Raw genomic sequence first — 13765 nt, 5'->3', positions numbered from 1 at the left:
CTATATGGGTATGCCAATAAAGGTCTCTGCTTGTAAAGGTGGAGATGTACAAAACTGATGGGTATCTCTGTCCTGAGGGTCAGGGTGGATACGGCAGAGGGAATAATGACAGGAATAAAGAACGCAACGGATTGCTTCCTACAGGACTGAAGGGTTTGATTTCCCTTTATTTCAGATTATTATTATTTTTTTGGTCAGGTTTTTATTTGACTATGTGAAAAGCTCTTGCATTTCGTGGATGCAGATTTCCACGTCCAGATCCAAGACTCTTTGCATTTGAAGTTTGGTTTCAGGCTGTTGAAAGGCACAAACTATCTGCAGAGTGGAAATCTGAACATGGAGTGCAACTGCCCAGGAGAATGGTGATACATCATTTCCAGGGTTTGTTGAGGTCTTATATTTTAACAGTGTCAGCCTTCCCACTCTGTAGCAAGCACAATTTACACCCCTTCTGTCTCCTAAGAGGAAAGGAAATAGAGGCGACAAAGATGTTCCCAGAGGAGTGACTAATCTTTACCCTTCAGGAGCGTTCAAGGATAGCCACCTCTACTAATCATTAAATAGTTGTTTTTCAAACAAGAGAAAAAAAATAAATGCAAAGCAGTTAATTCCATTTCCCAAGTGCTCTGTAATGCACATCATAATCTATTCAGCTTCTCATAGTCATTACCAGATAGAAATTAGGTCTAGCAATGAATGGTCAGTATGATGCTGTCAGCAGTACACACTTCAATTTTAAATTTAAAATGGAGTCTGTTGTCTGCCTATATCGGCTATTAACTTTACTGTCATTGTCACAAAGCCATCAATCTCAGTCTGTCCCAAACCCATTTTCTGTGTAGAGTCAGCCCATCTTCTTCATTTCCTACACATGCAGATTTTAAATCATCTTGTAAGCCTTGTACTGCACCAAAGGTTTAAGGCTGTAAGACTTGGCAGGCTTCTTTTTTTTATTCCCCCCACCCCCACCCCAACGTACAGTCAGTATCTACTACCAGATGACAGATTGCAGCTATTCTCTGGACTGGATCATGCCAGAAACAAGAAAACAGAAAAGAAACCCTGTAAGCTGATATGAAGTGGATGAAAGCCTTATTCCACTGAGGCTGGTGGCAAATACAGTAGAACTTAATTTCCCAGTAATTGCTATAAAAATTGTTTCAGAGAGAGTGCACAAAGCATCCTTTGTAGGCAGGATCTTGTACATTTCAGAGATGACCTCTGGTTGTGTAGCATCAAGTCATTTGAGAGTATCAAGAAATGCCCCAGTTTGTTGCCTTTGAGTTTAATGTGAGGGAGTTTGTTACCAGAACACTTTAAGCCTTTAAAAGCAAGAGTTCTGGATTTTGCCTCTCTTCCTGGTCTAACAACGTCTGAGAACATTGACTTTTATGGCCCATAAATTTCCTCAAATTTTCCAGAAGGGCACAGCTTAGGGAGCATATATACAATTGGAGAGATATGGATTTGATGGATGGACTATTAGAGAGATAAGGAATTAGCTGGATGGCCATATCCATTACAGTCAATGGCTGAATGTCCAAATGGAAGCCTGTAATGAGTGGTGTCCCTCAAGGGCCTGTACTGGGACCAACACTACTTAATATCTTCATTAATGACATTGACAGGGGGCTGACTGCACCCTCAGCAAGTTTGTAGAGGACACCAAGCTGAGTGGTGCCCTTGATGCACTAGTGGGAAGGGATGCCATTCAGAGGGACCTTGACAGGCTTGAGATGTGGGCCCGTGAATGTCATGAAGTTCAACAAGTCCAGGTGCAAGGTCCTGCACCTTGGTCAGAGCAATCCCCAATATCAGAAAGCCAAGCATATTCTGGGCTGCATCAAAAGAATCATGGCCATCAGGTCAAGGGAGATGATTCTCCTCTGCTCTCTTGAGACCCCGCCTGAAGTACTGCATCCAGCTCCCAGAGGGACAGAACACCTCTCTTATGAAGAAAAGCTGAGAGAGCTGGTGTTATTTAGCATGCAGAAGAAAAGACTCCGGGAAGAATATATTGTGGCCTTTCAATATCTAACAGGTGCTTGTAAGAAATGTGGAGACTTTTTACCAGGGTCTGTAGAGACAGGACAAGGGGCAATGGTTTTAAACCAAAAGAAGATAGGTCAGTTTGGATATAAGGAGGACATTTTTTAAGTTGAAGGTGGTGAGACACAGAAACAGGTTGCCTGGAAAAGTTGTGGGCGCCTCATCATTGGAAGTGTTCACTGAAGTGCCTTGGTTTGTTCAGCCCCGAGCAGAGCAGACTGAGGGGAGGCCTCATGGCGGCCTGCAGCTCCCTCACGAGGGGAGCGGAGGGGCAGGCGCTGAGCTCTGCTCTCTGGGGACAGCGACAGGACCCGAGGGAACAGCATGGAGCTGGGACAGGGGAGGGTCAGGCTGGGGGTTAGGGAAAGGTTCTGCACCCAGAGGTGATCGGGCACTGGGACAGGCTCCCCAGGGCAGTGGTCACGGCACCAAGCTGCTGGAGTTTCAGAAACCTTTGGACAACGCTGTCATGGTCTGATTTTTAGGTGATCCTGCGTGGATCCATGGTTTGGACTCAAATGATCCTCATGGGTCACTTCCAACTCATGATATTGTATTATTCTATGGTAACAGTGATGTGAAGGGTTCCTTGAATAGAAAACTTGTTCTGATTGTCAATTTACTATACAAACATGAAATTATTCAATCAAGAGTCTTCCTTAGTAGCTACAGAGAAGTTTCTGCCTCTTTGTTTCCATGACAGAAAGCTGCTTCATTAACCTATGTCTAACTGGAAAAACTGTAACAGGACAAATTTGTTAAATATTCTGTGATGTTGTGTTACATCAGTACATAACACAGAAAGTAATGAAATTTGTATGTAATTTTGGTCATTTGCATTGTTGCTAAGCATTGATTAGGCACATAGTCAACTGCATTTGTTTAATGTACCTGAATGCCAAGCCAAATGTGGGGCACTTGGAACATGAGTACTCCAAGAGCTTTATTGGCCCTTTGAGTGCTGTGTCCAACAACTAAGCTAACACTATTTGTTACAAATCTTGTGTTCAGATCCCATCCCACCCTGTAGCTGTCTATATTACTGTAATGAAATGCCTAGGTTTTACTTACTGGAAATCACAGACTTGCTAAGCCTTAATGTTACTGAGCTGCTGTGAGCCATAGATAGTATCTAAGTGTTGGCAAAACTCCCATACCGACCCTTTATTCCCCTTACCCTCCTGGGAGCTGGGGCTGGCAGGCATTTTCTATGCGAGGCATAAAAGATGCTACAATGGGATGCAACACCCATCCCGTTGGCAATTAAGGCACTTCCATGAAAGACCCAAATCCATGTCTTTGACCTTTGGTGTCACATCCAAAGAGGGATGCAGCAGCATGAAACAGACCTGAAAGGAGCCGCCTTTATGTCCAGAAGGTGCACTCTGATATGCAATACAAATCTGATTCTTCATCTTTTTCCCTTGCAACCTATTTCAAATGCCTCTTTTTCTTCAAATTCTGCATACATAGAAACCTCACTGCAAAAGAGAAAGCAAACATGTATTTCATAAAAACTGAAGGATGACACAGAGTATGTACATAATTTATATCTGTTGGAAGATACAGCTTCTGAGTGCAAATCAAATAGCTGCATCCAGAAAAGAGAAAAGTACTACACAACAAGAACCAAGTAAGTACTCCATCTACCTACAGCAGCAATGGCCAAAGGATAAAGAGAGAGGTGGTACTGTGTAAGGAGGCCCGCAGAAGCAAGGTGCCCTGGGTATTTGCACCTTCAAAATATGTCACCAGCCACAATGAACTGCTTCACTCGTCAACGAGCAGTTCAGATGTGCTGGCCCTTAAATCTATGTTACAGCTCAAATGGCAGCAGGGGCCTTTCCTGCAGTCTTTGCGACATCCATCAGCATTGCATATGGTCCTGTAACACTGCTGCCATTATGAGACTGAATTTCTAATTACAGGCTTGAGCCTGAGACATGGTTGCAACACCTTCTCACCAGACCTTTACCAAATTGCCAGAAAATGCTCCCTTAGAGAAAATACACTGCGCACACTCTATCTTACACTTTCTTCATGCACTCATAACCGGTGCTTAAAAAACAGAGTCCTATTACTCCTCACTGCAAACCCACCTGTGTACCAACAGCTGCACACACAAAACCTCAAACCTTAGCTCCCATTATTCACATTTTGAACAGCTGGAAAAAAAAAGCAGCACACTCCTTTCCGATGGAAACAAGCATTCTTGGCTAAGTCAGTACATCTGCAAAGCCTGACAGGACTTCAATAGCTGGCTGAGATACTTCACCAGTCCTTGGAAGGATGAGCCCGCACTGCCACTTGTCTTCTAGGTCTAAATAAGGGAAGAAGACAGCTAGGACCAATTATAAGAGGAGGCTTTACAGCAGGAGAACAAAAGTGTCCTGGACTTAGCTTCAGCCAGTCAGTTAAAGATTGTAGAGTACTCAGGAGGCCCTGATCTTCACTCTGTTTTTATTACATCAGGGAAGGGTCTCTGGGTTGAAAAATGTAGCACCACTCCATTTGTAAAATAAGAAGGGTAATAACGCTTCGTTGCAGGCCTCTACACTTTATTAGTAGCTGAAGTCTAGAATTAGGTTGGCACTGTGCAAGGCATGAGGAATGCTGCTGTCTCCAGTGGCTTTTGAACAATGAATTATAAATACAAGCCTGGAGCTCTCGAGTGGCCAGAACGTGATATCACTGCATCGTTTTGGCAATGCTTGGCCTTGTCTGCATGGCAATGTCATATCGGAGTAGGGAGGGTTGTAAAAGCACCAATCAACAGAGGATGATGTGTTTTCAGAAAGGATGTGTTAAAAACAGAGGTATATCCCTTACTGAATTGCACAAAAGAGGCATTTCAGTTGTTGAGGATGGGCTAGAGCATGGGGAAGATGATAAAGGCATCACTGAGGTGTGATGTACTGGCTGAGAGGGAACGGGAGCAGGAAATACTGCCGCTGGTGCCATAGGTCAGAGCAGTGCTCTGCAGAGCCTTGAAGGAAACCATGAGTAGCTTAAATTTAATGCAGGAGGCCAAAGGAAAATGATGGAAGAATTCAGAGGTGCCGCTGTTGAGGCAGATGATTTACCGAGGCATTTGAAATAGGTTGCAAGGGAAAAAGATGAAAATGAAGAGGAGGCTGTGGTAGTCTTGAGGAGAAATGATCAGGGCATGACCACAATTTTTGTTGTATGGCTGACAAGGGTGAGAAGTTGCACATGGCAAAGTGATGTAATTTAGTAAATGTCTGGATCTTGTCGCAGACAGGGAGAGACGAGTCTCAGGAGATTTAATTAATGTATGGGAGTCCTTGTAGAAAATTGGTAAGTGTTGCTATGCCCAGAAGTTTCTCAGGAAGTAGAAAGGAAGATGAAAGATGGTCATGATTCCCTGATTTCAGAAAGGAATTCAGCAAGAGTGGCAACCTCTGCTTCCTGCCCAACAATGAGCATTTGGAACTATTCGCTCCCTATGGGTAGAAAGCACAACAAAGACCAATTCTTTGCTTCTTGGATCCAGAGGCTTCCTTCTGCATGATGTCTGAAACAGCTCAATAAATCTTTATGGAGACATAAAGTATAAATTCTATATTGATCTCATATTGACTTGTTATAGGCAAGCAACTCTTCCAAAAATGTTTTCACATGTTCATTTATCTCTCTTTAGAGAATGCAGCATGCCAATTTCTGAGACAGAACAAAACTATCATATGTTATTTTTGGATGTAAGCAATTTGCGGTTAACCTTACCCTCGCAAAACAGTGTACCAAACTCCTGGTTTCAAAACCAGGCAAGTTTATTGGATAAAGTGTGAAGGAAGGAAGAGAAAATTTCATGTAACCCAAACAATATTACACGTTCTTCCAGCCTACAATAAGACTGAAGCTGGAGTAGCTCAGCAAGAGAAGATGAAGAATATTAATGTATCAAAATATCTCTATGTGGATGCAAGAAGCATGGAAAATAAGCAGCAGGCACTAGGAGACACACTGAGCAATGAAGTTTATGAACTAGTGGGCCCAGCTGAGACAAGGTAGGCTGATTCTTGTCAATGCTTTGAATGTCAATAAAGAAGGATACAGTCTGCACAAACCAGGAGAGGCTCAGTGGCCCGATACAGCTGTGTTTTCTCATTGGCGTGGTGGATGCAATTGGCGTAAAATGATGTTCTGTTCTCTTGGAGAAGCTTAAAATTAGTGGATCAGAAGAAATAATGCACATGATGGATCCAGGGTGGCATTTTTGTTCCTGAGCTGTTGGAAATTCCTAAACTGCTGAACAAAATGGATGTAAATGTATTTGTGATGAGAGACAACACAAGCATTTTTGTTAAATGCACACTCATAATTCCTCAGTGAAGCTACAAAACACTGGATGCTCTGTTTGAATGTAGAGTATATTCTTATGAAGTTTCCTAATTGCAATAATTAGTACCAGCCGTAGGATGGGCCACCCACTTCTCTTTCCCACTTTGATGTCAGCTGCTCAAGGGAAGAATGTAAATAGAAGCTGGACTGAAAATGCAAACACGTCTTGAGGTCTCTGGCCTCAGTATCGTAGCCCTGAGTCACTGTTTTAAGGCTGAGCATCTGAAGCATACAGGAAAGAGCTACCCTATGAAAGGTGAAACCATAAAGAAGGTATTTTAATCAGCCCTCAGGTAGTTTGACCATTTATGGTTTGTACTTTTCTTTTGCACACCGAGTGTGTTGATCACTGAAATCCTACATCCATTAGCCGAATTCCCATGCTCTGAGCACACAGACACAGTTTTGGGTCAAGCAGGCTCGGCTTTTTGGTTGTAACTCATGGCACACCACTGGATGGGTTGCATGTTCCTTGCTGGAGATGCCTGTAGGCAGGTAGGCACAACGTAAGCCTTGCTCATGAAACACTATAGGGAAATACAGACATTTTCTGAGAATACTTGCAAGGCATTCTCATGTGCCTCTGAATTGGCATTTTTTTGGGGGTACAAGATCCTGGTTTGAATTGGATAGCGATGGGACTTGAAGTGTTATCCCCTGGTGCATAATCTGGTCAGCAGCCTGCCCAGCTGGTCTCCTCTCCTCAAGATTTTGGTTTCATGTCTGGTGGCTGTGGGGCACATGACAGTATGAAACCATCAGTTTCGACCACAGCTGTACAGTGTACTAAAATACTTCAAGGAAGTTTTCTGGGCTGGCACAGACAAACAGAAAGAGCCTCACAGGCTACTTAACTGAGAGTGAACATCACCCAAAGGCAGGCACAGCCTCCATCCCCACACATTGCTTCTGGCCTCGGGAGGGACCAACACTTATTGTGGTCAGCAGAATGCTTTATACCCAAGGTATTGCTGCCAGTGCCCTTTCCAGCATTATTCCTAGCACTCACACATAACCAGAAGCTGGTTGGATGACACTGTACATGCAGCTGGTACTTCAAACCCTTCAGTCCCATGCAGCAGACGCACATCTTGCTTCCCCCTGTCACTGGGCTCACTGCAGCCTGCACACAGCTGCGTTTGCTGCCTCCCCGTCACCGAAAGCTAATGCCCCACTCCTTGCCCAGCAGAACTGCACCTGTTGAGCCTCCTTCCCAGGCTTTAGATTAGCCTAAATGCTTTTGAGCAGTAGATACATCCTTGCCTGGATCAGTCAGAAGACAGAGAATGCTTGTTTGACTAAGCTGCCCCTAATCCTTTAACGGGGAAGCTTTTATCTAGCAGAACTGGTGAGCAGAATGAAGGCTTGTTAGCAGAAAATATTGCACTGCTGCTTTTTTTTTATTTTTTTATTTTTGGCAACTCCACAGCAGACTGCAAGGCTTTATAGACATGCATGTGTCAAAGCAAGCCATGCTGCTCTGCTGAATGCAGCCTCCTGGGAGCAGGGAAGGAGGGAAATTGGAGATGGGTTTGGGATGAGATATTGCAATCTGCAAGTGCCCTGTGTGGATTATTAAATCAGCGCTTTTAGGTATAAAAACAGTGTGGGACTGTCAACACTAAATATGTCAGTCACAGGTAGAAACTGCCTGGCGTCCTGCAATTCTAATTTGCATGAAATCAGAAATAGTAGGAGGAAATCTGCCCGCAGCAGACTTTCAATTTACGTCAGCCTGCCAAACTCTTCAGTGACAGAAAGCCTCTGTGTGAACACTTAGTCATCTCCTTCATTTAACATCCAGTGGGTGTAATGTTTGGCAGCCCAGCCTTCTGAAGAGACAGCCCTGGTATCTCATTTTAGCACATTATCCCATTATATTGAGCACTGTAGTATCCCAGTGTAAGGAAAGCAATGAAAACCTGTAACTGTATGTGCACAAGGGGCACACAGTCAGCACTGGCTTGTCTGGGGCCACCCAAGTGCCTGTGATTAACAATTAACAGAGGGTAACTGAAGGAGCAGGGGGAGCACTGAGGCTGCCTGGGCCAGCCAGGGAGGGCACAAGGCCAGTCCCCTGTGCTGTGGCCCTCCCCAGGGATATTAATGGGGCCATGCCATGGCTCACAAATAGCCTGACGGGTGGAAACCAGAGGCTGCCCAGTGCCTGAGCTGGGGGATTCTGAGAATGGCCACAGACTGCACTTAGATGTCTTTTTTGACATCAAAACCCATCCAAATGTCACTCTACCAGAAATCAAAAGCAGGTTTTCAAAGATACCCTGGTGGATGCATGATGCCAAGTGCAAGTTTAGAAAATACCAGAGCACATGACATTGATGGGAGATGTCTGCTAAATCTTTGTCATTCCTTTTTTAACAAACCCTGTGATATTGCATTTACACCTACAGGTGTTAAATGGCTATTTTGGACCTTGGATGCTTAACTTCTGTGGAATTTAAAATCCAAGGCCCAGCCAGCTCCACGAGGGCACCAAGCTTTCAGTGATATTCATGTAGCTGGCAAGTAAGAGCAAGACTAATGCACTTACAAGAAAAGCACCACGATGGCTAGTTTTCAGACATCCCAGGTGCAAATCACAAAACAAGAGTGGGCATATTGAGATTACAGCCACCCTGGTAATTTAAACAATACCCAAACTGTGCTGTCACAGGGGCTGGCTGGCATCGAGTGACCTGTGTTGAAGCCACAAGCAGACTGCCTGCTTGGGGGGGCCCTGGCCCATTCCTGCTCCTAGACCTTGGCTGGATGCTCTTTGGCAGACCAAGAGGTGGCACAAGCCAAGGAAGTTTCCAGGAGCCATTACAATGATTTAAAAGTGCATACGATTGAATTTCAGTTTTCCTAGAAGCACCCTGGCACATTGTAGGTGGCCAATGCAGATACACTCATGGGCACCATACAGCCTGCTGGGATGAGCTGCAGTGGCAGAAGAGACTTTTTATTCACCTTCACCAAGTGCCCTGGCCACCAAGCTGGAGCATGGTGTTCTGGCTAGTATACCCTTCTTCTGGCCTCACCATTCTTGTTTTTATTTATTTATTTATTTATTTTTGTGCTTTCTCACCATTTCTCTCAACCTTGAGCAGCTCCCTGCTTTGCTGACCAGCCACGGTCTGTCTCAGACCTTATCTACCTCCAGGCAATTTACAGGGGACCTGAACAGCACAGGGTGTGCAGCAGAAAATCCTGGGAGAGCTTCACACTAAGCAGTAGTGAAATCCCTTACTGGTGTTTTGTGCCCTTTAGAAATAGATGCTTTAAAATGTTATCCTGAGGAAAACTAGAGGGAGCTGATGTGGTGGCTTTGAAACCTTGTAACAGGCAGTGATGACATGAACAGCCCTGTAATTCCATGAATGTTGAGGGCAAGGAGGTGGATATTTTTATTTACAGCTAGCCTGTGACTCGATCCTGTTAAGGTATGCTCACTAATAGGCTTGATACGAGTGGGATTACTCTCATTACTCCCGAAAGCAGAGAGCCCACTGGCAGAATAAACATTGGCAGGATCGGGTATCAGATGAGTCATCTTTTCCAAACACAAAAAGCCATCGAGCCAGTAAATAAACATGTTAGCTAAATTAACTACCACAGGTAAACTCCGTGTCATTTTAAAACACCCTTGGGATAACCACCACCAGGTACTTAAATCTCTGGCCTAAGGCAAGCCTAACATCATCCCACCCCACAGCCACCCCTTTGGCTTTGCTTCTCCCGACTGAGCTGGGGTCTGGTGGTGGATAAATTGGTGGGGTCCAGCGAGGTGAACTCCTGCAAGGTCAGTGTCTGCTCTCCTCTGCTTCCTGTGCAACCCACTTGAAGTCCATGGGGTCACACCATGTAAATTAGAGGGGAATTGGGCTCGCGGGGTCCCTGAAAAAAGCATAACACTATGATATTCCCTCAGGATATATCAAATAACTTTCAAGAATCAGTATAAGATCATCAGCATTAAACTAATGAAATAGTGTTTAATTTGGGAACTCTTCCTTGAGGGTTTAAAATTAAAAAAAAAAAAAGGAAAAAAGTCACCACATCATTATAATTAAGTAGGTGGACGTCTGAGTAAACTGATGCCAACAGTGCGAGGACGAAGCAAAGCAGGGCAGGATGCCTTGCCAACGCAGAGCCAGCTCTGTGACAGTCTCCTGGTGGTTTTATTTCGCACATCTTTCAAAGGACCAAACAACAACCTCTGCTAGGATCATGCCACAGTCAATTAGGCCTCACTTGTGGCAAAGTCTCACCCATGCTCGGTCCACATGTTTCTCATGAGATTTTATCCCGCTGTTCTTGGCTGGCCTCATCACTGGCATCCTTCATGGCAGGGAACTGACCCCATCAGCAGGGCCCTTGAGGGGCTGGTTCAGTGGCCACTGGGCCAGTGGGAGCCTTCCCAGTTACCACAGTGCTGGGCCTGTCCTCTGGCCAAAGGCCTGCTGTCACAGGAGACAGGAGGTCTCACCCTTCAGCAAAAAGCCAGTGTGTTTGTCTGGGGACGTCTGACTTAGGGTCATCCTGAGCAACAGCGAGGGCCTATTCTTCACCGAGGCTGAGGAAGTCTCTCTGGATAATGCGCTCATTGTCTGTGGAAGTCAGGCAAACGCACAGGGTGTACACAGATGGTGTTCAGCACCAGAGAAAACAGAGCTGTTTAGGGAGTTTTGATGAATATGTCATCGCTGCATATGGATGCTGTGCCTTTCGAAAGAGAGAGCTGTGTGTTTTGTGTGGACTTTTATTGCATGAGGTGTCAGCCTCAGAACTTTAATGAAGCAATTTTTTGTGTGTCTTTTCACCTCAGCACTGGATTGTCCACAAGGCACATTTTTCCAATTGTATTTCCCTTCTTAGAAGAAAACTGCAGCTGACAATGACACTTGAGATTCCTTCAGCTCTAGCCTTATTTTGACAGCATTGTAAATGAATTACGGGACCAATTTAGGCTGTGCCATTAGCCACTGGTCCCATTTTCCCTGTGTTTTTGATACTATCTCTAGTATCCACTTCAAAGCTCTGTATGGGCTGGATGCCATGCGGTTTGACGGTGAGCTTTCACATTGAAATCCGTACAAGTCTAGCACATGGGCAATTTTGCAGCATGGAAATGATGTTTCCAAAAATGTACAGTGTTGATATCCTTTCCTTGGGCATGGGGCCCACTCTCTGCCTTCTGAGCTGAGAAACGCTCCAGTTGTAGCAGTGGTTTTGTGGAATTTATTTAAAGAACAGATTCCCAGCTGCTGCAGACTTAATAGCTCCACTGATTTCTGTTTCCACCTGATAAAATTACAGCTCGTTTGTTTGTTTGTTGGCTTCATTTAAGGTCTGAATGGTGCTGATGATCCTCACAAGATACATTTCCTTCCGCATCTTCTGTCGAGACACTGGTGCTGAATTGGGTTGAGCTGTGATGTGGGAACTCTTCATCTGAAATGAACTGTCTGGTGAAATCAGGATACATGGCAATGGGAGTAGTGTGATGGTCTTTGGTTGGGCTTTGACACCAAGCCCGTGGCCATCTGTCCTTCATTTCTCTTACCAGTGCCACAGAAAAGCTGATAAAATGATGAGTCTTTTGACCTGGGAATAAAACTCTACTGATAGAACCCAGCTCTGGGGATAGTTGTGGCTCTGAATTTCTCCTGACCATTTAACAGAACAAAACACAGCGGAGCAAAACATATGCAAAATGTTGACGATGTGATTTTGTAGAGCCACCCTATATCCATATAAGGTTCCTCTCCACACAGTTTGATTTTAGCTGTCTAAGGAAAAGCACAGCAGGAAAAGCGGTGGAGAATCGTACTGTGTCTTTTTAATATGGAATTTTAGCTGTGTTTCATTTCAGTAATATTTCACAGGAGGTTTCTATGACTGACAAGCACCATATAAATAAAATATATTATCATTTCAAAAGCATAACCTGTAGGTTGCTCCCTTGTGCTGACTACAACATTTGCTACTACCATTCTTCCTCAGCCATAAATACCGTGAATCAGTGAAGCTGCTGGACTCAGTGGTTTTAAAACCGGTCTATAAACTAAACATGTAAAAAAGGTATAACATAAGGTAGAGTACATATATATATGCATATATGTGTGTCAGTTACTCACTCACTGTCACATATTCATATGGTGCAAAGCATCAATGTCTTCCTTCTCAATCATATACTTTTAGCAAATGTAAAAATAAATCACCAGTAAAAATAAATCAAGTGACTCAGTTGCCCATATACTATGAACTGTGATATGCACTGGTTGTCAGTAGGTGTCATGCAACACCACAGTTTTTAAACACCTGGCTTTCATAAAAATAAAATACCCCTTAAACAGCCTATTCATCTCCAAATGGGTTCTGTTGGTTGGGTTTGTTTGGTTGTTTTTTTTTTAGGTAATAAATATTCTCATTTGGATGATGAGCAAGTGTAATGTGAGCATCCACTAATGAGGAATGGCAATTAATTCCCATGTATATTTGGCTACGTATTTGGTGTTTGGAAAGGCAATAATAGGCAACACAGCACACAAGCAGTCAGCTTTTGTTGGAGAATCCAAGCACAAAGGCATCAAGCCTAGTACCTGTTCACCTCCATATTACCTTTTCTTCTCTCTTCTCCCTGTGCACCCAATAATCCAATCAAAAATTCTTTTGTTTCTGTCACAGCTGCAAATGCAACTCAATAATGTCATCATACAGATCAGACAGCTCAAGCTTTCTCTAATCCAATCAATGAAATGACCAAGCTGTGTTCCCTGTTTCAGTTTAAAACTGAAGATGATATCCTGACAGAAATTAATCTCAGCCCACTGCTGATCAGATCTTAGGGTATCATTGTGTTTGGTTGCTGTTTTCACAGCTTGGTCATACACACATTGAACCCACAAATGTGGCAATGAAGCTGAACAAAACAATACCTTAATTTCACAGATTTTAGGCTGATTTCAGCCCCCTAAGTGCTTGCTGGGTGCCCCAGCCACAAGTTACGTGAGTATCTGGGTGCACTTTAGGAAGGAGAGTTCAGTCACACACCTGGTAGGACATGTGGGAGTGACACAACAGATCACAACGATTTCCATTTCCATGCCCCAAAACTGACACCCACCCACAGCCCTGAGAAGTTCAGGCTGCCCTGAGAGAGGGCATTAGGAGTGGTGCTTAACCTCAGCCAGTTCTTTCCATTCCAGCTCCCTCTCACTAATTCCTGATAACACTGAACGTCTATTGATCAGGCAGAATTTCTTTTAGTTGCTTCTGGGATTGAAATCTCATTTGATTTGCTGGCATGAAGCCACCACCAGTTTTTGATATGAAGAGAATGATTTTTCTT

Source organism: Anas platyrhynchos, chromosome 2 (genome assembly GCF_047663525.1).
Source record: "Anas platyrhynchos isolate ZD024472 breed Pekin duck chromosome 2, IASCAAS_PekinDuck_T2T, whole genome shotgun sequence".
Lineage (NCBI taxonomy): Eukaryota > Metazoa > Chordata > Aves > Anseriformes > Anatidae > Anas > Anas platyrhynchos.
This window is presented reverse-complemented; position numbering follows the sequence as displayed.